Here is a 24,399-nt window from a genome sequence, read left to right as displayed (position 1 = left end):
TGGACCACAGTAGACCAGGTTGACCATGGGTAACTGAACCCTCAGATAAGGAAGGACTACTCTACTCTGGGGGCAGGGGGTCAGCACGTTCAACTACTAGAGGTTACAGAGCATAACCTATTCCCAGAAGCGCCCTTTGACAGTGTAGTGGGAGCACAGAGTGTGCTGGAAGAAATGGTGAGTTAAGGCTAGAGAGTAAGCAGGACTTTATAAACTGTGTCAGAGACTTTAGACTTTATCCTGAGGGCAGGATAAAACTTCAAAGGCTCTTAAAAGTGGCAGTGACATAGCCATACTTTTTTTTTAGAAAATGACCCTGTCAACAATGTTGGGATGGATTAGAGGGAACAAAACTGCGAATGGTAATCCAGGCAAAAAGAGGATGATGCTGGAACTAGGAAGTATTAGTAAGTATAGAAAATACTGGGTGGACTGGAGATAGCTTTGAAAAATAGAATTGATTTGATAATCTATTGAATGGGAGAGTATGGCAAAGGAAGGGGTGAAAGTCAGGTTTCTGGCTTGGGCGTCAGTATGGAGAGTGAAAGCGTTCACTGAGATGGGGACTACAGAAGACAGTGTGCAAAGGAGATCACATATTCCATTTGGGGTGTGGTAACTTTGATTTGTCTATAAGACATGTAAGTGAAAATGTCTATAACACTGAAGAAAACTGGGTTACAGATTCAGAGTTGGAAATCATCGCTACACGAAGTCCTGGTAGTAAATGATATTTCCCAGGAAAAATGTATAAAGTGCTGGGGTTGGTAGGTGAGGTCAGAAAGCATAACCCTAAAGGGCACCTGGCAGGGAGGGGGACCTAGAAAACACTAGGAAGCAAGTGCCAGGGAGGTCAGACGAAAATCAGGAGAGTACTGCACTGTGAAAACAGAGACAGAGTGTTCCCGGAAGGAGGGAATAGTTCACAGTACACAATGTTTCCAACAGGTCACATTAAATAAGGATTGAATGGTGCTTATTGGATTCAGTGAGAAAGCACTGGCTGGCTGCCCTGGTGAGAGCAGGTTTGGTGGAGTAGTGAGGATAGAAATCAGATCGAGGAGTGAAAGGGAGGGGAAACCAAGAAGCAGCAGCTTCAGTTTAACAGGGAGGAAGAGCAGCCAGGTGCTCGATGTAAGAGACAAGGTAAGTTTGCAGTTTTACTGGTGCTGTTGTATAGGAGGAAACCAAGTCATACAGAGGTGATAGGGAATATTTGGCTCTAAAGAGGCACATCAATTATTATGTTGCATTGAAATTTTAGTGTTCTCTTTATGTTGTTTAAGATATTATTATTTGGACCAGTGAGCCAGTCAAGTTTATTTATTAAGTACCAATAAAGCACATACTTTCCTTTCAAGGAGTTTCCATTCTGAGAAAGGAGAGAAGGCAAAATGATGAACATTCAAAACTGACAGAAGCAGCGCTGCAACCTCCATTCAGGCAAGATTACAAGGTACTAAACAGTGTGGAAAACCAAAAGAACCAAGACTATCAGGTTTCAATAGGGTCTGGTGTCATTGCCTTACCTTGAATCAAGCAGGGATAGTCTACAAAGATCTCAACTAATAATTGTGAAAACAGAGCGTGGTGCTTCCCGTCTTCAGAGGCTTTTGGGGGCAATATCTCAAAGTGCCAGCAGGTGGGGATAATATTACAAAAAATGATGCTCAGAATAGCAGCCGGTCATCAGCACCAACATACAGCAGTGACATAGTAAAAAATTAGCTATGTGGTGCCATGTGAGTGCCCCAAGAAGCAGACCCTAGAGAAAGGTGACCTCCTCACTTTCCCAGCAGAACGGAGATTTCCTTTTCTTTACCTTTTTCTTTTTTTTTTGAAATATGAGGTACAGGGATTGTGTTGAACTGATTATGAATGTGTTTTGTTTTTTTTCTCCTCATCCCAAATGTTTGAAATGTGGTTACACCATTTTCATAATTAAGAATAAATATACCAATAAAAAGAAGGTGGAAATGCAATAAGGCACCACCTCTCCCAAAATGCTGTATTTCTAGCAATTAACTGAAAATTAAAATAGATTTTAAGGTAAATTCTGGTTATACTGGTGTTTCTAATCTGTGGTATTAGGATGTGTTTATATAGGTATGGCATTTATAAATTTGTTAGATACTTAATTCATATTTGGCAAACAATGAAAAATGTTCTCAGGCAGGCCCCAGTGGTATAGTGGTTAAGTTTGTGGCTAAGTAAGTAGTTAAATGTTTAAGTTCCTCAAGCAAAAAGAGGAAGCTTGGCAACAGATGTTAGCTCAGGGCCAATCTTCCTCACCAAAAAAAAAAAAAAAAAGGAAAAAATTTCTCTATTACAATTACTGGAACATTTAAGATACATTTGGATACTCAAAGCAGTTTTGTTTTGGATTTTTGCATAAAATTATTTGTACTTTTAAAAAATTTCCTTCTTTGATTTGATTTTAGGGAAAAAGCAATAAGAACAAATTTCTTTAGAGGTATGTTTCCTGTTGGTCTGAGCCTGTTAATAGTGATGCTGTGGGCTAGGAATGCATGGGGCACTCACCTGGGCCCACGCTGCTTGTGATGAGCCCCCATGGGAGCCAGCATGGTGGCTGCACCAGCCCTCGTGGTTCTTATTGTGATTGAAGACGCACCTCAGCAACACCCATAAGGGAACTTTGAAAAAAAAGATTTACTACTCACAGGTACTGGAGGATACACAGCGTGCCCAAAGCCCACACCGTGAGGTCCGGGGAGCGGGGGAGAACACAGACCTGGGGCTCTACCTTTATTGGGGTACAAGGGTTGGGTGCCCAGGGTTCTCTCTCTATTGGCGAATTTAAAACATAAGAGCAGAAAGCAAAGTATGAGAAGGGAAAAGCGGGGTCACTCAAACAATCAGTTTCCTAGGTGACCCAGGGCGTTCTAAAAGGGGAACTTCACGGTAGGGCGGCCTGGTTTCTTATCTAGTTGTTTTACTAGTAGCTATGCCATCTAGCTGGCAATGTTTTATGTGAGAGGGCTATCTTTGAAATGGATATCCTGGCAATCAAAAGCTTAGTGTCAGGCATTTACACCACACAGTATTTGTTTAAGAGAGATTTTTGTCTGTTAGTTTTATTTTGTTATTTCTTTCTTGGTTGCCTTGCCTAAATAGTTCTCATACAATTTAGTGTTAGTCATAGTTGCAATTGGCCTTACAAAAGTTTGAAAGACTGATGATTATAAACACAGTTTTACTGTTTTGTTGGTTGGCGGGATGGGTTGGTGTTTGGAGGCTGGTAGGCTGATTTTTCCTGAAATCAGTTTCTGGGTTTACAGGGATACTTTAAATGAGCCAATTTTACATAGCATTTTGAAAGAAGAATTTCTAGAGCTACTCTAATTGAATGATAAAAAGGGTCTGGTATTTTATTGCCCGAAATGATGTTATATGTGAAAAGCAACTCACCAGCAAAAGCATTCCAAAAATAAAGATATGAAAAAATAAGACTTTCTTTTAGGGAATATAACAATGTACAGATATAATATTTTTAAGATAAAATTACTTCTATGGTTTAATTTTCTGGTTTCCCTCTTCATTGTGGAGAAGCAATAAAATCTCCTGTTTAATTTTTCGAAACCTAGCCTTCTTGAGAATTGGATCTTTACAATCATACAGACTTCAGGCCTTCTCATTAGGGGTTTTCCAATGAAAAGTAGTTCCAGAGAAAGTTAAGAAATTGAAGATTTCATTCAACCGTTGGAATCTATTATAAAAAAATAAGTTTATTTTTAACTAAGTCTCTTCATTAAGAAGAGCAATTCCAAGTGCTAAAAGGTACCATTATGGAAAACCGTGTCTCTTGACAAAGTTTTTCATAGCATGATGGCTTATCTTATGTGGTATCTAAGTTCAAAAGTTCTTGCACCACAGAGTTTGGAGAGCCCATGTCCCAGGCAGTGGAGAGGAAAAAAAGGAGCGTATGTGCCCTGCCAACTTCTTTATCTAAGATGAGAGCACAGACTAATATCTGGGCCAGCTGTTGTTCAACTTTGCTTGATCAAACAGCAATTATGTGGAATTGGCTTAACGAAGCTACTCCCAGCCAACTGGTGAACATTTTATTACACCTAGTTTTTAAAGGAAGCAGAATTATTATACAAAGCAAATTCGTGTTCGAATATGGCTTTATTTTCGCTAAATTAATAAGTTATCTTGGTCTTTTAGTCTCCTGTGATGTTTATTCTGAGCTCTTGTCTACTCTATAAGTGCTGTACCAGAAATTGTATCCACCCCATAGAGAGGATAGGATGTTTTCAACTTTGAAATCTCTTCGAAAACACAGAAGACTGAAGAAATTATGTTCAGCTGACTCCCGCTGTCAATGATAGGTTGGAAACAGTTATCTTCAACTCTGCAATTTTACCATTTACGTTTCACTAAGCATCTGTCAGTCAAAGTTTTCTTCCCAAACCAGAAGGGTAAAAAAAGAAATTCCTTTTAAAAAATAAATTACCCCCTTATATTCAGTATCATCACTACCATAATGTTTGGTTTCTATTTGTCACTTGAAGGAGGTAACTGGTATTTTTACCCTACCATTTAGCTTAAACATTGGTACTTCTGCACTATATAGAATAAGCAATGCCCTAAAGAATTCAGGCAAAAGATTATTTTTGTTTCATTTCATCAGATGAATGCTTCAGGCTATGGATTTTGAGAGTATTACCACAAATCCATTTTCTAAACCACCTTATGATCTGTTTAAATATGCTTTGAATGCTGTATTCTATGAAAGCTTAAGATCTCCTGAGGGGAGGGAACAATCAAAGCAGTCTAATTCTATACCATTTGATCAAGGGATTAATTACTTGTACTTAAAATTCTAGATAATTGAATGGAAAGGAAAAGTTGCGGCCATTTAGAAGTCAGCTGGCAAGGAAACCACAGATGGGGAATTTGCAGAGTGTCAAGAGGTTTCATGAGTGGAAACAGCTGCAATGGCTTTTTAACAGCAGAACTGAATAACACTAAAAAAGCCTCATTTTATACAATAAAATGAGGTATTATTCCTAACGTTCTGAAATATATTCCATGGTTTGAATATTTGTGCAAAACCACTAATAGTACATTAGATGAATGGAGCATTAGAAATAACAGTATGAGTTATGATAGTGATTTCTAACGCTTATATATGACAATTTATCAAGCACTATTGTAGGTATTTTATATATATTAGCTGAATTTCCACAACACTCTTATAGTTACTATTGTCACCTCATTTTCTTTTTTAAAAAAATTGAAGTACAATACACATACGGAAAAATTGAGTTTGAGCAAATGCATACAAGATATAGAACAGTCCATCATCTCAAAAAGTTCCCTCATGCCCCTTCCTAGAAAAGTTTCCTTTCCTAAACCATCTCCAGAGACAACACTATCCTGATTTCTATTACCATACTTTAGTTAACCATGTTCTAGAATTACATGCAGATGAAATCATACAGTATGTGCTGTTTCTTGCCTGGCTTCTTTTACTCAGAGCAATGTTTTTGAGATTCACCCATTTTGTAACATATATCAATAGAAAGCCATTGTGTGAATACACCACAACTTGTTTTCCCATTTCCCTATTGATGGGCATTCGTGTTATTTCCAGTTTTGAGCTTTTATGGATAAAGCTGCTGTCTATAGTCTTGTACAAACCTTTTTGTGAACATATGATTTTAATTCTCCTGGACTAGGATCAGAATTGTTGGACCATAGGTTAGGTGTTTGTTTCATCTTATAAAGAATTGCCAGACATTTTCCCAAGTGGTTGTATCATTTAACGTTCCCACCAACCAATGTATGAGAATTCCAGTTGTTCTACATCCTCTCCAACATTTGGTGTTGTTATCCTCTTTAAATGTATCCATGCTTGTGGGTGTGTAATGATCTCTCATCTTTCTTGTAATTTGTATTTCCCTTACGAATGTTGAGCATATTTTCCTTTGCTTACTGACCATTTGCATTCTCCGTTGTGAAGTATCTGTTGTTAAAGTCCTTTGCCTATTTTTAATTGAGGCTGTTTATATTATCATCATTGAATGGAAGAGTTATTTGTATATTGTGACTTGTATGCAAGTCGTTTGTCAGAGACGTAATATGAATATTTTCTTCCCATGTGTGGCTTACCTATTCATTATTTAATGGAGTATTTTAGTGAGCAGAAGTTTTACATTTTGATGAGGTCCAATTTGTTGGGGTTTTGTTTCCTTTAGGGTGAATGTTTGTAGTGTTCTGTACAAGAAAACATTCTCTACACCATGGTAATGAAAATATTCTCCTATGTTTTATTCTAGAAATATTATAGATTTAACTTTTACGTTTTGATTTATGATTCATCTTGACTATTTTTTCTTTCTTAAGTATGGTGTCAGGTAGGTGTCAAAGTTCATTTCTTTCACAAACAGATTCAGTTGTTCCATCATCATTTAGAAAATTTAAGAAAAAACTTTTCTTTCCTCTATTATTACTTTCGTGCCTTTGTCAAAAACTGACAGTTTAACTGTGGTATGGCTCTATTTCAAGATTTTCTATTCTGCTCCATTGATCTGTTTGACTATCTTTATTCTATGTTGACACTTATTTTTCCTCCAGAACTGTAACAGTGTAGTTCCATTGTCTTCTGGCTCACATTATTTCTGGTGAGAAGTAGAGATCATTCTTATTGTTGTTCTCTTATATGTAATGTATCTTTTTCTCTAGCTTTTTTAAAGATTTAACCTTTCTCTGTGACTTTCATCAAACTGACTTTGATGTGCCCAGGTGTGGTTTTCCTTATGTTTAAACTGCTTGGGATTTAAGTGTCTTGGATCTGTGGGTTGATAATTTTTATCAAATTTGGGGAATTTTGATCATTATTTTTTCAAATATTTCTTTCAGTCTCAGTCTTTCTCTCTCTCCTCTTTGTCTAGGACTCATATTTCATGTATCTAAGACCACCTAATATTGTGGCACAGATAACTGAAGCTCCTTTCATTTTTTGTCTTTTTTGTCTCATTTTATTCTGTGCTTCAGTCTGAATAGTTACTATTAAGCTGTCTGCAAGTTTCCTGATCCTAGTCTCTAATATACCGTTGAAAGTACATTCAGGAAAATTTTCATTTCAAATATTGTATTTTTTCTTTCAATAATGTCCATTTGGCTTATTTTATAATTTCCATTTCTCTGATGAGATCCCTTATCTACATTATTCCCACAATTTCTTGTAAATCCTCAGACATATTTTCATACTAGTTTTAAACTTCTTGTATACTAATTTCAACATCTGTGCCATCTCTGGATCTATCTCCATTGATTGTTTTTTCTCCTGGTTATAGACTACATATTCTTGCTTTTGATTATGTGCCACATATTTTGAATGATACATTTTTGAGAGATTGAGTTTATCTTACTTTATAGAGCGTTGAGATTTTTGTCATGTAGTTAATGTATGGATGGATCAATTTGATCCTGTTGAAACTTGTTTTTAGGCTGTGTTAGAGTGTCTAGGGTACCCCTCACTCTAAGACTAGATTATCCCTACTCCTAAGGTGTGGCTTTGATGAGATATCAGTTGAACGTCCAGGGTTTTCGGTGAAGTCTCTACCCTAATTCCAATCCCAGTGTCTCCTAGAACCAGGTAATATGTAGCATCTATGTTCAGCTCACAGTCCCCCAATAGCTGCTTTTTCCCAAGGCTCATGGAGTTTTACTCTGACCTTACACAGCTGATATTCAGCCAAATATTCAAGGGGATCCCTACGCAAATATATGTATCTTCTTGTTTGCATAGTTCCTTCTACTCTAGTCTTCTGCCCTACAAATTCCTCTCACCTCAGCAACCCCAACCCCTGTCTCTGTTTCTTCTGCACAGCCAGGCTGTTGGTCTCTGTTTAGGTTCCCCTTACAAGTACCACAGTTTGGAAAGTACCCCTAAGCAGAAAGCTGGGGTGAAGTATCTCCTGTGTTTTCCCTCACTCAAGGACCACAGCATTCTACCGTCTGTTGTCCAATGCCCAAAAACAAATACTTCATACATTTTTCCGATATCATACATGTTTATTGTAAGAAGATCTGTCTAATATCCATTATTAGGTTGTATTTGGAATCAGAAGTCTTTTTATTTCAATTTTAAAGTTGAGTAAACTGAGACAAAGACAGGTTCAGTAACTTGTCAAAGCTCCTACAGCTTGGCAGAGCCGGCATCTGAATTCATTCTATCTTGCTTTAGAATGTGTGGTCTAATGGAGAGCCCAGCAATAGCGTTTAACGATTTTCTTTTCATGACCTCGATTTCCCTGAAGTTAAAATGAAAAAGATTAGTGTAATGTGATAGGCCATGGGTAAGTGTCCTGTATGTCTAGTGATAAAGAAATAGATCATGATGTTATATAACCATGGTGACAGCAAGAAATAACTTATTTTAGTCTCTTCCCAGCCAAAAAGTTAAAAAAAAAAGGCAACAGTTTTTCTGACCTTGTGGATTGTTCAGTCCATGTAGCCTGCTAGGGAATACTAAACATCAGAGGCATCTCCAAGAAAAACTAGAGGTGCTGTGAGAAGCAGCATCAACTCAATCATTTGTGTCCCTGACGTCACTTGCCTTGTTTATTGGTCCAGAAATAAACTATAGTGAAAGCAAATTCAGGCAAGCAGATGTTGTCATTTTTGTCAATCTTTTATCCTGGACCAATCCTTTATGGTCTTTCTAATACATCCAGGCTCAAAATTGCATCACTAAATCTTTTTGTAACCAATTTCTCCAGAAACTTCAAGTTAATTAGAATTCTAGAACTTAGACAGCCTTAGAGATACTTTCCACAATATTACCAGGTTCATAAAAATTTCTAGTTGCACTGCTCACAAGAACATTTGTTTTCCTTTTAATGAAACCCCACAGATAAAACAGGACAAAGTTTCCACTATAATGGGGAATTTAGTTTTTTGCTTCAGCATTATGTTTTTAGACTCTGTGAACTCAGATTTTTATCGCTAAATTGTAAGACCTTTCCTTGATTTACTAGTTATAAGTCAATATATATTTGAAGGAGATATTATGTCCCCCAGAAAATTCCCTCAGAAAGCAGAAAAATACTTTCACATTAGCCTTCAAGATAGCCCAAGACAATGTGCATTATATCAGTCCTTTCTTAAGGAAAACCAAATAACCAACTTTGGCATAATCTCAAATATGAACACATATTATTCCTAGCTTTACTGAAATAACTGTAGAAAGGTTATGATTGTAAACTACAAAGCGCAAAAATTTTGTTACTTTCAACAATATTTATGACATGCCTATTGGAGATAAGATATTATGCTCACTTACTGTATTCATTAGTTCTATATGAAAGAGGGCAATATGTAATTCTTTGAGGTTAAATAGTGAAAAATCTCGGTCAAGGGCATAAACCTAATGGGAAATTGCCTCATTCTTCAGGTACAAGGAACTAAAGCTTTAAGTGTGACTAAATATGAGAGGAATGTGTTGAGGTGTCTGCCGACCCATAGCCCTCTTCTCTGTGAGCTGCCTGTTAGAAGTTGCAGTCCATGGCAGCCAAATTTGTACTATGTGACCCCAACACCACAGCTCGTTGAACTAGGAGTATGCATCAGACTCAAAGAAACCCAATCCTCAAACTGGTGGTACCTCTACTAGTACCCAGCTAGTAATCACTTACGTTCTCTATACTTAATTTAAACTAAGCAGTACTATGGGGAAAAAAGTGATATGTGCAATTGAATTCAATGTACATAGAGGCTGGCCTGAGATAGTCATTTTTAGCTATATACCTGCTAACAAACAAGCAGAGAAAGGAGATCTGTCGTGAGAAGAGGAGAGGTGGATCAAGCACTTAGAGACAAGCAGAAGCAAAAGACCAAAAGCTCCACAAAAGGTAGATTAAGAAGCCATTGTTTCTGGTTTCAATCCACAGTTAATTGAATCCATAGTTGTGGAGCCCTCAGATAGGGAGGGCCGACTGTATTCACTGACTAAAATGCTCAACCACCTAGCTTCGATTGTCCTTAAAAAACATTAGAACACACTGGCCTAAATTTTAAAAGTTTCTTTGGAAGTAATTATCCCCGAAAGTAAAGAGGTGGCCCATCCACCTACCTAAGTAAACTTTGTGGTCCCTTCCAAAACAAATGAGCCAACAAAATTAACCATGTGCAAGAAAGAAGCAGCTATTTTGCTGATTAAGAAATCAGGGCCAAGAGACTGATAATACCAGGTAGCTATTGGTGCTTGAGAATCAGCATAATCAAATCAAACTCAGTAAACTAAAATGGAGATGGAATCTGCTATTTGGGTTTTCGGTATCTCATGTTAATTAACTTTTCATTTTGTCAGGCCAAGAGTTATATTAAAATAGCACTCGTTCTGTTCTTCTGTCTTCTATTCCAGTTGTGACATGTATATAACCTTCATTAGCAGGGCTTTCTGTTTTAACTCTTGTGACCTCATTAGGCTTAGATATTGTCAAATGTTACTGTACCAAAACAGAATTTGAAATAATTTATTTCCTTTACCTTATTGCGATTTCAAGCATTAGAAACAATCAGTGTGATTGCTATTTGTACCAACAAGACCTCCCCTGAGACTACCACATCAACTAGTTCTAAATCTAATAATATCTATTGTTTGCATAGCATTTTAAAGTTTTCCAGGCACTGTCTCATGAAGCATCTCATTTTGTCCTCAATAGAAAAGGAAGATAGTATCATCTCTATTTTGCAGATGAGGAGATAAAGGCCAGGGAAGTCCAGTGTTTTACTTATCTGTCAGTTGTGTTAACAAACACCACAACTTTTATGAGCTAAACAATAGAAATTTATTATTGTACATTTCTATAAGTCTCAAGTCCAATACAATCTCTCTAGGATAAAATCAAAGTGTTGCCAGGGACCCTTTATGGAGGGTCCAAGGCAAGACCCATTTTCTTACTCATGCAGGTTGTTGGCATAATTCAGTTCCTTGTAAGACTGAGATTCCCAATCTCTTGCCAGCTGTCAGCTGAGGGCCATTCCTGACTTCTAGAAGAAGTCACATTTCTGGAAGACTTCTAGAAGAGACACATTTCTTGGCTCATGGTCCCCTCCTCCATCTTCAAAGCCAGCAAGAGTGGGTTTCTCCTTTCACACTTCCAATCTTTCCTCCTTCTTCTACTGTCTCCCTAATCATAACTGGGAAACATTTTCTGCTTCTAAGGTCCATTTTATTAGATTGGGCCCACTTGGATAACACAGGCTACTCTCCCCACCTCAAGATCTTTAACTTTAATCACATCTTCAAAGTCTCTTCTTCCACGTAAGGTAACATATACACAGGTTCTGAAATCAGGGCATGGACATGGTGGAAGAGGCCATTATTCCTCTACATTCAGTGAAGGCTAATTCAGGTCTCTGGGGTTTCCGCCTGGGCTCAGAAATTCCAAGGCTTAGAAAGAATTATAAAGAAAATTTTTAAATCTCTTTTCCAACATGGTTCAAAAAACAAAAATAATGTTCTGAGAATATCATATTTTTTAAAGTATCCTAAGAACTCAGAAACCAGAAAACTCATCCTAAGCACCTCTGGAGAACTCCTGTCTTAAAGATGGAAAACTGGTTAGAAAATTTTCATCCTACCCTAACTTGTTACCTAAAATAATAAAATTAACACTGCTTAATTTTATTGCATTAAGAAGTCTGAAACTCTGTTTTCTAGTCTCTACATCCTAATTACTGCACCAAGTATTTTTGTTTTCCCCCACTGCGTTCCTAAATCAGAAAAACTATAAAACTAGTTAGGCATTGCATGTGTAGTTCCTTTAGTTTTCAACTATCCTGTCTGCATGGGTTTTTAGTGCCTCTTGTGGAGTGGAGACTCCCTGGTGTGCATGTGAAATTTTCACGTATTGTGCCCACTTCCATAGGTCTATCCATATGGCTCTTCCCTTTATTTCCTTGACCCTAATCCTCCAGTCTTGCTCATTCCAGGCTCCTGACCTATCTGCTAAGCCATATGCCTCTGCTGTGTTTATCCTACCTTGGGCCTCTTCTCTCTCCACACAAAGATGTTGTGGGATGCACTAGCCGAAGTTCTACCCTTGGGAAGATTTCTCCCACCCCTGTCTTTCTGGGTCATCCTTGAGTGCAGCTTTGGCTTAAAATCAGACCATTTTGTGCTCACGTGGATCAAGTGATCCATGAACCAAGCTCTGTTTTGTTTCCTTCTCTGACAGGTGGCCATAAGCAATGCCCACCATGAGTCCATAGGTGTGAGCTAAGGGATAAGTGCCTGAGCAGCAGTGGTCGGTAACAGGGGGTTGTGCAGCACTTTTTCATGCAGCTTAATTATGCCTCTAGACTTGCTCAAGACTCAAGAAAGCACTCCTTCCATCTTACAATAGATCTTACAATCTTATTTACAGTGAATTGCTTCTGGGCCCTCCTACCTTGTGAATGGAAGAGTTTGACAATCTCCCAGCTCATGATGGGCAAACCTGGATATATAGTCACTTGATGTCCCATGCTCAGATGCTTAGTCTCTCCCATGTCCCAGGACATTCTAAGAGCTGCTTTATGAATGGTGTGTAGTTCTGTGCAGAAAATTGAATGAGCTTGTTTCAGAATTACAGGGTTCTGCCCTGCAACTCTTCTATTGAGATGTCTCTAGTAAACTCTTTTTCTACCACTAATACCTGTAATACCATTGTTCATATGGCTTAAGTGGCAGAGCTGCTTGTACTGCAGCCCACACCTGCCAGAGTCTTTTCTTGTTCTGGATCCCACTCAAAACTGGCAGATATTCACTTCACCCAATAAATAGTCATAGCAGTATTTCCAGGTGCTACCTCAAAAACCCAAAGAGGATGACCAAGCTATTTTTTTTCTCTTGATGGTAGGAGACACGTGGTTGCAACATGTGTTTACTTTCCTTTGAAGAGGAAGTCTCACTATACTTCAGCTCACTGGATGTCTAACATCGTCTTCAATGTGGCAGACCCCTGAAGTTTTGTAGGATTTACCTCCTACCCTCTGGCATACATGTGTTTTACCAAGGCATTCTGAGGACTTACAGCTTCTTGCTCATCAGGTCTGTTTAACATATTGCCATCAGTATATTGGATAAATATAGTGTCCCACAGAATGTCCAGCCTGCCCAAGTCCCTTCAGAGTATATTGTACAGTGGATGGAAGAGTTAACATTGACCTGGAGGCAGACTATGACGTGCACTGTTGGCTGTATACCCATGAGTGTATATTCATCAGTGTGAATGAAAATCACTTATTCTTCCTGGTGGGTATGAGGAGAATACATTGACAAGACCAATAGCTACAAGCTATGTACTAGAGACTTCAATTGTGACTACTACTTGGTTAGGTGTGTGGTAATCCACAGACATATGTAATGATCCATCCAATTTTTGCAAGTGTCAGACCAGTAAATTAAATGGAGATACGATTGCAATTACCATCCTTTCCTTCTTTAAGTCTTTGAGATTACATTAATCTCTGTAATTTTCCCTGGGATGAATTATTATTGGACTTAGTATTAGCAGGGGTAGGGAGAGGACAGCTTCAGGGCTTCTCCTTGGCCTTTCCTGCTAAAACAGCTTGGATTTAACAGGTAAGAGAACAAATATGAGGGTTCCATTATGAATATATATTTAGGAACTGGAGACATGGCTACTAGGTGAGTCCAAGGACCTAACAGCCCCACTGTGAGAAGCTTTTGGGCTAGAGCTCCATTGATTATTGGACCTTGATATGTCCCCATTCTAACTGGGGGGTCAATGGTAGTGCTTTGAATTCAGGTGCTCTAGTGTCAGAGCCAATTGGACTTTATATACAGCAGCCTTCAAAAAGTGTGGGTATTCTCTTTTCCCTAGTTAATTTTTACCCTGGTGTATGGCTGCAAGTGTCTTTTGGGGAAGGACTGGGAGAATCAAATATATACATTACTGTTTACGTTAGCCGCAGAGTTGAAATAAACTGTAAGTTGTAAGCCTCATGGGGACCGAGCCTCTCTTTTAGTTGATGGATTCTGGGTGTAAGGACTGGTTTAGAGACAGAAACTGGCTAAGGGATCATGACATTCCATTGCACAGCTGACCTCAGCCTTCTACTTATCCGATCTTGATTTCTTCTGGAGAAATATATGGTCTCAAATAGAGTATAGCCTTGGCCTGACCCATGTAGCTGTGTGGCCCACAGAAATATAATGTGATCCAAATGTGTAAAGAGAAACAAGTGAAATTATTTTTAATATATTTACTTAACCCAAAATATATATAACATTGTCATTTTAAGATGTAATCGATATAAAAAATCATTAATGAGGTATGTAGCATTCTTTCTTTCTTAGTAAATCTTTGAAATCAGTGTGTATTTTACATTTCCAGTACATCTCAATTCCAACTAGCCACATTTCAAGGGCTTAATAGCCACATGTGGCTAGAAGTGTATTGGTCACTGCAGCTTTCGGCACCACGGAGTCATTCCACCTTGAGTTAAGAGGACTTTGGTACCTCCATGTCAGTGAGTTAGTGACTACCCCAACAGGTGGAGGTAGGTATCAAACTTCCTAGACATCTCTGGGAGAGGCAGCTCTTGCTAGTCAAAGGTAATTTTCTGTAAAAAGTCACAGCTATAAGCCATTATCTGCAGCACTTGCAACTGTTAGGGAATAAGGGCATTGTCTGGAAAGGGGCATCTGGCTGGGAGCCCCACAGCATCTACTACACTACATTAGCTAATATCATTTCTGTTACTTGCAACCAAAAACCTTAACATGTAATAGAATACCTTAAGTGTGACTCTTTATCCCATACCTTTATTTTTAAGAAGGCTTCCTAATGTGAGCTGCTCCCCAAAGCGGCAAGTGCTAGGCAGTTCTAAGTGGAGAAGAAGGAAACGGCAAATGTAATATATCCAACTGGGTAAGTCTGTGAAGTAAAAACAAAGCCTTAAGTTAAAGCAGTGGCTCTCAAAAACCTGCTCCCAGAATCACCTGGGAACTTGTCAGAAATGTAAATTCAGAAACTCCGGGGGTGGGGGCCTACAATTCCTGGCATAAGCAGCCCTGCCAATGATTCTGATGCACCCTGAAGTCTGAGAACCAGTGAGTTAAACACAGGCTCCCTTTGAGAAGGCAACCTCAGCCTAGCACAGCAAAGGGAGACTCATTAAATATCTATGTTCCTTGACCCCTTTAAAGGAGGCAGACTGGCTACCTGGATGAACAACCCTAATGCTGTATGCACTTTCCATGAGTGACCTAGGAGGGAAAAAGGCCTTCATACTTGATGCATTCATAATTAAGATAGCACAACTTACTGCTTCTGTATGGTAGAATGCTTGAGGCTGGTGTTCTATTTTCAGAATTTATAGAACAGGAAATGGTTCTGAATTTTTACCTAATGTATTTCTGTGGGAAAGTGCAGCCCAGTATGACACCTGCTGGTACAGCAGACCTAACACAATGTGACAGAGAAACAGACGACAGCCAAACAGCCATGCCTAACCTCTCTGCTAAGCTGCCCTAGTTTTGCTAAAATTCATGGCCAGGTAGATCTAGGGAGTTCAAAAAGTGCTGATTAGTTCCCTCCCTGGGGCTGCAAAGTTTCCAGCCAAGTTGCAAAGAACAAACTAGTCATCAGGACATAAAATAAGTTCAATTAGATGCCAGACACAGAAAAGTCATCAAAACAGAGCCAAGGGACCCAAAATATATTGATGACTGTCTCTAACTTCAAATAAGTTTCCATTTAGTTTGTATTTTCAGTCACTTCAAGATTAATCATCAGAATTTACTCATTTGTAACAAATAGGACAGAGTCATGACAGAGTGTTTGGTTATTGAACTTAATTAGTTCACTGCCAATTCCCATTTTCACAGTTGCCATCCGTTATAATTTTTCTCCAATTCCAGTCCATGGTGAAACTCTGCAAAAGTTGTCACAAACATTTGAAAATATTTCTACTCTAAATGTTTACTAAAATGTTAAATAGACAATACAATATTAAAATATACTTTTCCATTTATAATAGCTCTGTTATAAATCGTGATGACCCCACTCAGCACAGTGGTCACTAAACACTAACAAATAAAGCTTGCCCATGCACCTTGGCTTACTGAACAATTTCCGAAGAACTAGAACGTACTGAAATGTATAGCATTTAGAAGCTGTAATAAAGGAGACAGATGTGTATGTGTATGTGGATATGTGTGTGAGAAGGCGTTACAGGTACTGGCTGTATTACTGGATTATAATCATGACCATTTCCTTTGACTGTACTATTCATATGTGGTGGTGCCTATTAGCAGAGATTACATTAGGATAGATTAGAATCCCATTACCTCTATTTACCAGTTGCATGGCTCTGAGCAAGCCATTTAACTTCTTTGTGCCTCAGTTTCCTCGTCTGTGAAATAGTGATAATAATAGTACCCACCCACGTAAAAGAGTTTGAAGAGTATCTGACACAGGGTAAGCACTCTATAAAAATGTTAGATAGTGTTATTAATAAAATGCCAGAACATATAATTTACTCTATATTTTTTCTAGAAAGATCTATGGGCAAATTTTAAACCAATTATTTTATAGCCTGTCAAGATATCCTTTTGGAAAAAATGGAAAAATAAGGCTGAATGACAGTTCAATACAGTGAAATCACTTAAGAACCAAATCACAAGCATTTTGATTAGTGGGTTGACGTCAGTGATCAGGGAAATCTCTACTACACTTTTCAGAATTCTCTATCTTCCCCTGGCCTGTTCAGTATATTATCAATGACCTGAATAAGATGTAAAAGCATACTTATCAAATTTTCAAGTAAAATTGAAAGAGTCTATAAATACAATTTCTACGTGTAACAGAATCAATAATAGCAGTAACAACAATAGTAGGAGTTACATCTATTGAACATACGGTGATGGGCAATTTATGTGCATTATCTGCAAGCCACAGGATGATCCTTTGAGTTTGGCATTATTTCTCACCTGCCCCACATGGGCCCCAGCCTCAGCTCCGATCCCAGGGGTGCATCATGTTTGTCTAAGCTAGAGGTTATCCAACTGTGGTCTCAACCTATAACGTCAGTATCATCTTGGAACTTGTTAGAAAAGGAAATTGCTAGGTCCCACATCAGACCTACTGAATCAGAAATTCTAGGAATGGAACCAAGAAGTCTGTGTTTTAATAAACCCTCCCGGTGATTCTGATAAAAGTCTAGTTTGAGACCACTGGTCTAAGCCAAACTGATCATCTCATATCCCTTGCCTGGGACTGATTTAAACATAGTCATAATAGAATCCCGGCCAATAAGATGTGGGAGGAAACCTGAAGGGCTTCTAGGAAACATTCTCCCCTTTCTTAAAAAGAAACCTTGGAGATGAGGAGCCTCTCTTTCGCTGGTGAACATTTCCATGTCCCTCTGTGATGCATGGCACTGTGGCAGACATTGTGAAGCCATTAAGGGAATTAGCCTGAGGAGAACACATTGAATGTAGCAAAATTGGAAGATGGAAGGAGCCTGGATCTTGATGACATCACCTAACCACCAAATTTACCAAAACTAATATTGTCTTATCTCTAGATTTCTTGTCATGGATAATGTATCCTGTTATTGAATACCCATTTTAATTTGGAGTTTCTAATATCTGCTATCAAAAGTATCCTAAGCAATACCACAAAATTTTACAGTAAAGCAAACTGAAGCTCTGAGACATTGTTACTTTCTCAAGCTCACAAGTCAAAACTATTTCAATAGAGCCGACAAGTGGACATGTGTCTGAGTACATTGGGAAAGGGCTGGAAGATAAAGATACTGAGAGGAGAGGCATAGCCTAATATGATTTTGTGTGAAAAAGGCCTACGAAACTCAAATATATAAGCCAACGGGATGGCTAGCTACAGAAAAAGGGAGTAGACAGGTTTAAGGCAATCCGTGCCTCTGTCAGTAAAAATTTAGGACACGGGAGCATAAACAAGGAAGGAAAATGTTCGAATGTACTCCACACCAATACATTCTATTCTCACTTAGAGTACTAGGTTCAGGTCTACGTGCCCCAATTTTCATGGAGACATTGCAAGTTGAGAGCACGTATAGCATAGTATGACTCAGAGATAATTTTAGCTAAGAAAAGACAAGATTCACAAAAATATAATTGTATTATTCAAGACTTTTTAGGGGCAGTTAAGAGAAACTCCACTCAAAGTGGCTTAAGCAAAATGTTTTGGTTCATGTATGTAAAAGGTGAAGAAGCAACATAGCTTAGGGCATAGGCTGGCACCAGGTGCTTGAACAATGTGATCAAGGCTCTGTTTCTCTCTGTCTCAAGGCTCTCCTTTCTTTGGCTCACCCTCATTCTCAGGGAGGCTCTCCCCACATGCTCCAAGTTCATATTCCAGCATCTTAGCAACTCCAAAGACAGAAAGCTTCTCTTCTCCAGTATTTTCCATAAAACTCCTGGTATAGAATTTCACTGGACAAGTTTGGATCACTATTCTAGAACTGGAATAATCACTGTGGCCAGGAAAATGGAACACACTGAATGAGAAGGTCTCTATTATGTGCACATCTTAGAGGATGGGGAAAACAAAGATTCAACCCCATGGTAAACCACATCAATGGAGAATAGGATAAAGATAATCTCCCATTGGAAAATTCATTATTATGAGAAGTGAAGGAAATGGATCCTAGGTAGGCAAAAATAGAGATGACCACTCTAATAACACCTGTCTTCAAATATTTTAATGTCTGACAAATTAAAAATGGACTCAGCTAATTTTGTGAATTCTCAGTTGACATAATAAGAATTAATATATAGAAGTCACTGGGAAGCATATTTCTAATTAACACAAGAGAGAACTTTATAATCATTGAAGATGTCAACAACAGATAGGCTGCACCAAAAAGTGAGGATGTCCTATCATGGGAAGTTGCCAGGCCAAGGTCAGATGGCTACCTGAGAATGACAAAATACAGGAGATTTCTTGAACTGGGTCAGAAGGACCAGAAGATGAAATCCAAGGCCCTTTCCAAATCTAAGTCTATGATATATTCTGTCAACATTCTAGCTGAAAGTCATCTGTTGTTGCTGTTGTTCTTTTAAATAACTCTTTTAATCTGTACTAGTATTTCTGGAAGGCCTCTGTCTGGCTTATAAGGAGACTGGATAATGGATTTCTGACCAGCTCTTCTGTCATTATGGTAACTACAGAAAGGAACAGAGGAAAAAGGATTGGCTAGTGATTAGAGAGTTCTTAAATAGCAATTGCTGAAAATGAGGAAAGAGTTGATAGTATATGACAAACAATACCAGAAGAACAACGTGGTCAACCCATCACTTGAAGAGGAAAAAGCAGGATGGGATATACAACCAAAAGTATGACAGAAATTTACAATGTAAATGCTTACCTAAACAAAAGGAAGAAGATTAAAGAACTGTGAATAGGTACTGGCGCAGGATTAGGGTTAGGGGTCATAAAAGGAAGTTTCTTTGAATCAGTAAGCATGATGATTTTTAACATATTGATTCATAAACAGAATTAAATGAGTATTGATAAATTCCAATTAAACGAGTATTTAAATGAGTTGTGCATAACTTCAGGAATCGTTTGGAAATACAGTTATGATGGCATGGATAACGCTGTGTGAAGAGAAATTGACTCCCTCCCATGTGTACAATCTCCCCATTCAACTGGTGGGGGAAAGAGGAAGGTGGACAGTCTGCCTCCGTCAAACACACATCCTGAGCAAGACAAAATATAGCTAAGTCTAATCTATAAATTGTCTAAATGGCTCAAAAGTTGTCTGGAGGTGAGAAAAAAGTAATTTTAATTTAATGGAAACTGAAAATTAAGCTCATTTCAACATAATTGTTAATAAGCTCTCCTTCAAATAAACCTTTTTATATATGCTTAGCTATTTTCTAAACACAAAAAAGGAATTGAACTAATTTGAAACTTTTCCGTGACTGGGCAGAGGGATCTCTGAACTTTCTAAAGTTGTATACAAAATTGACGTCTATTTGTTTTGGCTCAGGGAAGATGCCTCATAGTTCCCACCAGATTTTTAGAAGGAACAATGACCCATCAAGAGCATGAAGGAATCCCTATGACACACGATCAGCTTCAGAAATGTATACCCAGAATCCTATGCAAACTCCAATATTCCTGTAAAACTTATGAGAAAAGGAAAAAGATAATTGAAGCTAATTGCAACACTGAAGTCCAGGAGTAATTCATGGATTGTAACAGGACGTTTTCACATACTTCCAGCTGGCATGGATAAATTAGAGTAGCTTTCCCTCTTAGTCTCAGATGACAGAGGAGGCTCGAACTGTTACTAGACCACCACTCACCATTAGGGGCCATTTCAAGTATTTTAAAGTTTCAAAGCACATTTCTGAAGTAACTCAAGAAGGTATAAGAGGAAAGCAAATGTATTTTCATTACACAAATTAATGAAAATAACGTAGGATATTTCTCTGAGTTAGCATTTTTCTACAGGTTTATTCAGCCCACAGGATTTCAGAAGGGCAGGTGGATACACTGCAACTAGAGGCAGGATTATCTACAACACTGGAAATCAGAAGCCATGGAAAAACTTCATAGATTCTGAAAATTTATAGACTTCTCACTAAGTTCTCTGAAGCTGAAGCTAACTTTTTTAAAAATTACATTAATGCTTCTGGTTAGGAAAATGGCTCAGAATGAAAATAAATCTTTGTGTCATTAAGCAAAACATTAAAAATATCACAGAAGAAAATGTTGTTCCTGATGCATATGGGTACTGAGCACATGTGCTTCTGACAACGAGGGATCCATTTCTGTACGGCTCAGCAATACAGACGCCCTTTCAAAAGAGCAACCTGTGAACACAGATATTTCCCATACGTCATGAGCTTGTCTTCACCAAAATATTTTCCAGTGAATTATAGAATATGAATTGCCCTCATGCCGTCAGCCATGAGTGAACTTAATCCCATTCAAGAAGTGTGTTTATTACCGAAATCCTGAGCTCCATTCCCCGACTAACAAGTCCTTTTCTTTTTCTCTGTGGCCGTTTTTGTTCTCTTCCTGCTCCCCAAGCCCTAAAGTTCTGGCACTCTGCAGTTGCTGGAGCCTGTCTGCCTCCCCACAAAGCACCAGCCAACTATTGCCATTGCTGCCTGTGGGCCTTCAGTCCCAAAGGGGCTGAGGGTGTGCTTTCTCTCCCTTTCCACTCTGAGACCACTATACTTCTTTCCAGGCCAGATTTCCCAGGTGTAAAGGCAAATCTTACCATCTCCACTCAGAACCCTCCTGTGCTTACACAATTAGTGTTTAACTTCGCAATTCCTGGACAAACTATTTCCAGCTACTTTCATCTTTTATTCTTCTTTCTTTCTACTTTTACCAAAATATCCATCCTAAAGTGTTAAACTTTAAATTAGCTGGGCCTGATCAGTAAAAACATATGGTAAGGTTTGTTCTCATGTCCTTAAATCTGTACAGTTGCTAACATACTTGATTTAGTAATAAAACACTAAAATATTTAGAATTACCCAAGTCCATTCCTTTTATACCATTATTAGTGCCACCAATTATTTCCCATAATTATAGCTAAATATTCTATTTATTTTGTTTTTTCTTAAATTTAAAGCATTCATTTGTCCTTGTGGAATGTTTACTTAACTTTTTCATTTGGCCTAGAAATGTCAGGGGCGAAAACAAGAAAATAATGTTTTCCTGTCTTTTTTTAAATCTTGTCTATCTCTCTTTGCATCTCTACCTTTTCTTCCTGTTTCTATCCCCATGTTATGGTAGCTGTACGCTTTTGCACCCTGATGAGAATATCATACAACTTGAAATGTCTTTCTATACTTTGCCATAGGTCATTTTCAGTGGTGATTCTTAAGACCCTGTTGTTCTCTTTGAACAAGGGTGTAATGTGTTTGTCCATAGGCCTTTCATGTGGCCTGTCCTCTGTCTACTTAGGTGATGTTTCATTCCTCTTCTCAGATTTGTAGCTGGAGGGCAGAATGATGCACACCTCTCCCAGCTGAACTCTCAGATTCTTGTTGTCTTTCCTGAGTTTACCTCTGCTTGCCTGAAGCAATATCACTGCCTACCCTCACTGCCTGGAACAGTGTTACTCTGAACCTCAACTCCAAAATGAGCCCCTCCTGTCTCAGCTCTCACCCAAAGTACTTTACTTTTTAGTGTTACACTGTCCAAATGCTATGCAGCACCAGCAGTTCTGAACGACTTCCCCTCCCCAACTCTTGCCCAGTTATGTTCTGGTGGAAATATCCTTGATAGGAGTAGTAACTTGGTAGGGAGGAATAATATTTGAAAGTTGAAAGAGGGACAAGGAGACAGGCAGTTCGTCATCTTTGGGGGAGAGAGACAGCTGCCTAATTTTCTGAGTGATTCAGATCCTGGGACTCTGGGTCTAGGATCAGACAACAGCAATGGCAGGAAGGGTCCTCCTCTTGATTTTTCGAGGTGTACTCTATCGTGAAGCAGAGCCCAGATATGTCATGAAAAGAACTCTTAATATGATATTGCTCATTGGTTTCAGTTTGGAGGCGATGTGAGTTTACCCTTTTTCTTTTAGTGGAAAGTTGGGAGAAATGGAGGGAGGCTGTAATTAAGGCTGCTAGATAGATGCTGTGTTAGATTAGGAGTTTTCCCTGTAGAAGCTTATCTTCTCAAAGTGCCTTTGAATTGTAATCCTTTTTACTCAAGCACCAATAACTTTTCTGAATTTGGTGTTATTTGTGAACCTGATTACTATGCATAGCAGATTGTATTTTACAATGATGGTCACAAAAATATCTCTCATCTCACATGCTCTTCTGCAATGTGACCTTGATATTCTTTCATCAAGAAGTGGAGTCTATTTCTCCACACCCTTGAATCTGGGTAAGACTTGTACATCTTGACCAATAAAATATAGCAGAAGGACACTGTTATAGCACAACGTTTCCTGACCTGGCACTTCGACTTCTTGTTTCTTGGAAAACTTTCTCTTGGGATGCTCATTCTGGGAACTTAGCTGCCATCTTATGAGAAGCCCAAGCTACAAGGAGAGGCTACATATAGGTGCCCCCAAGGCAACAACCCCAGCTGAGCTCCCAGGGGAGAGTTAGAATCAACTGTCACTATGAGAACGAGTCATCTGAAATATCCAGTTCAATAGAACTTTCAGATCATGCATGCCCCAACAGCGCTGTGATTGCAATCAATATAACAGCCCCAAAGTAACCGCCCAGTTGAGCTCAGTCAATCCACAGAACCACAAAAGAAAAGAATACTCTTGTTTTAAGCTGCTAAGGTTTGGGGTGATCTGTTAAGCAGTAAATGATAACCAGAATACTATGTTAAATGGAACCAGATCCTGGGGCTGGCTGGATGGCGCAGCGGTTAAGTGTGCACATTCCACTTCGGTGGCCCAGGGTTCGCTGGTTGGGATTCCAGGTGCGTACATGGCACCACGTGGCAAGCCATGCTGTGGTAGGCATCCCACATATAAAGTAGAGGAAGATGGGCACAGATGTTAGCTCAGGGCCAGTCTTCCTCAGAAAAAAGAGGAGGATTGGCAGGAGATGTTAGTTCAGGGCTTATCTTCCTCGGGAAAAAAAAATGGAAGCGGATCCTGTGAAGCATCATCTGTTTTACTCTCCTAAGTTGACCTTGAGCTATCTCAATGGAAACTTTTTGGAAAACATACAGTAGATCCAGATAACTTTAAGATTAAGGGTAAATTGAACTAATATTAATAGTATTGGTCCAAATAGTATGTAAAAGTGTGTGTGAGAGAGAGAGTATTGGTTGGAATAGCAATTCCCTAGGGCTGCTGTGATAATCACCACAAACCTGGTGGTTTAAAACAACAGAAATTTATTCTCTCACAGTTATGAAGGCCGTAAGTCTGAAATCAAAGTGTCTGTCAACAAGGACATGCTCCTTCTAAAGCTTCTAAGGGAGAATCTTCCCCTGCCTCCTCCAGCTTCTAGTGGCTTTGGGCATGCCTTAGCTTCCTTGGCTTGTGGCTACATCACTTCAACCTCTGCCTCTCTTTTCATGTTGCCTTCTCCTCTACTGTGTGTCTTATCTGTATATCTGTCTGTCTCTCTCTACCCAGATAATCCAGGATTATCTCCTCATCTCAAGATTCTTAACTTAAATACATCTGCAAAGACCCTTTTCTCAAATAAGCTAATATTCTCAGGTTCCAGGGATTTGACATGGATATCTTTTGGCGGTCATTTTTTGGCCTACTGCCATTGGTATGAGAAGGAAAGAGTGGAAGGAAGTCCCTGTCACCCTAAGTTTACAAGATAGGTAAATAAAGCTTATAATTATCAAGCAAGTGAATCAGTTCATTGCATAGAGTTTCAAAAACAGATGGTAGTTTATGATGCAGTGT

The 24,399-nt window shown here is 38.7% G+C and overlaps 1 protein-coding gene and 1 long non-coding RNA gene across 14 annotated transcripts in view; one reads left to right on the top strand and one right to left on the bottom strand.

Annotated features, from left to right (window-relative positions):
• Positions 1–2,806, bottom strand: part of LOC111769730 (uncharacterized) — a 61,662-nt gene extending 58,856 nt beyond the window's left edge. The window contains exon 1 of the long non-coding RNA XR_002802531.2: positions 2,682–2,806. This is a non-coding gene — a long non-coding RNA (uncharacterized lncRNA). The remainder of the gene's footprint in view (positions 1–2,681) is intronic.
• The window catches only part of RNF180 (ring finger protein 180), a 276,935-nt gene continuing 253,546 nt past the window's right edge, over positions 1,011–24,399 (top strand). For 7 of the 13 annotated variants that reach the window (XM_070246212.1, XM_070246221.1, XM_014734852.3 and 4 more), the window contains exons 1-2: positions 1,011–1,146; positions 1,362–1,456. The gene's annotated coding sequence lies outside the window, so the exon portion shown is untranslated. Of the gene's footprint in view, positions 1,147–1,361; positions 1,457–12,878; positions 13,070–24,399 lie in introns of all 13 variants that reach the window. The other 6 variants (XM_070246210.1, XM_023625618.2, XM_023625619.2 and 3 more) reach the window with 5 other exon arrangements.

Source organism: Equus caballus, chromosome 21, assembly GCF_041296265.1.
Source record: "Equus caballus isolate H_3958 breed thoroughbred chromosome 21, TB-T2T, whole genome shotgun sequence".
In the NCBI taxonomy this organism is placed as follows: domain Eukaryota; kingdom Metazoa; phylum Chordata; class Mammalia; order Perissodactyla; family Equidae; genus Equus; species Equus caballus.
Note: the sequence above shows the minus strand (reverse complement) of the source record. Positions and strands in the feature narration are given on the sequence as shown.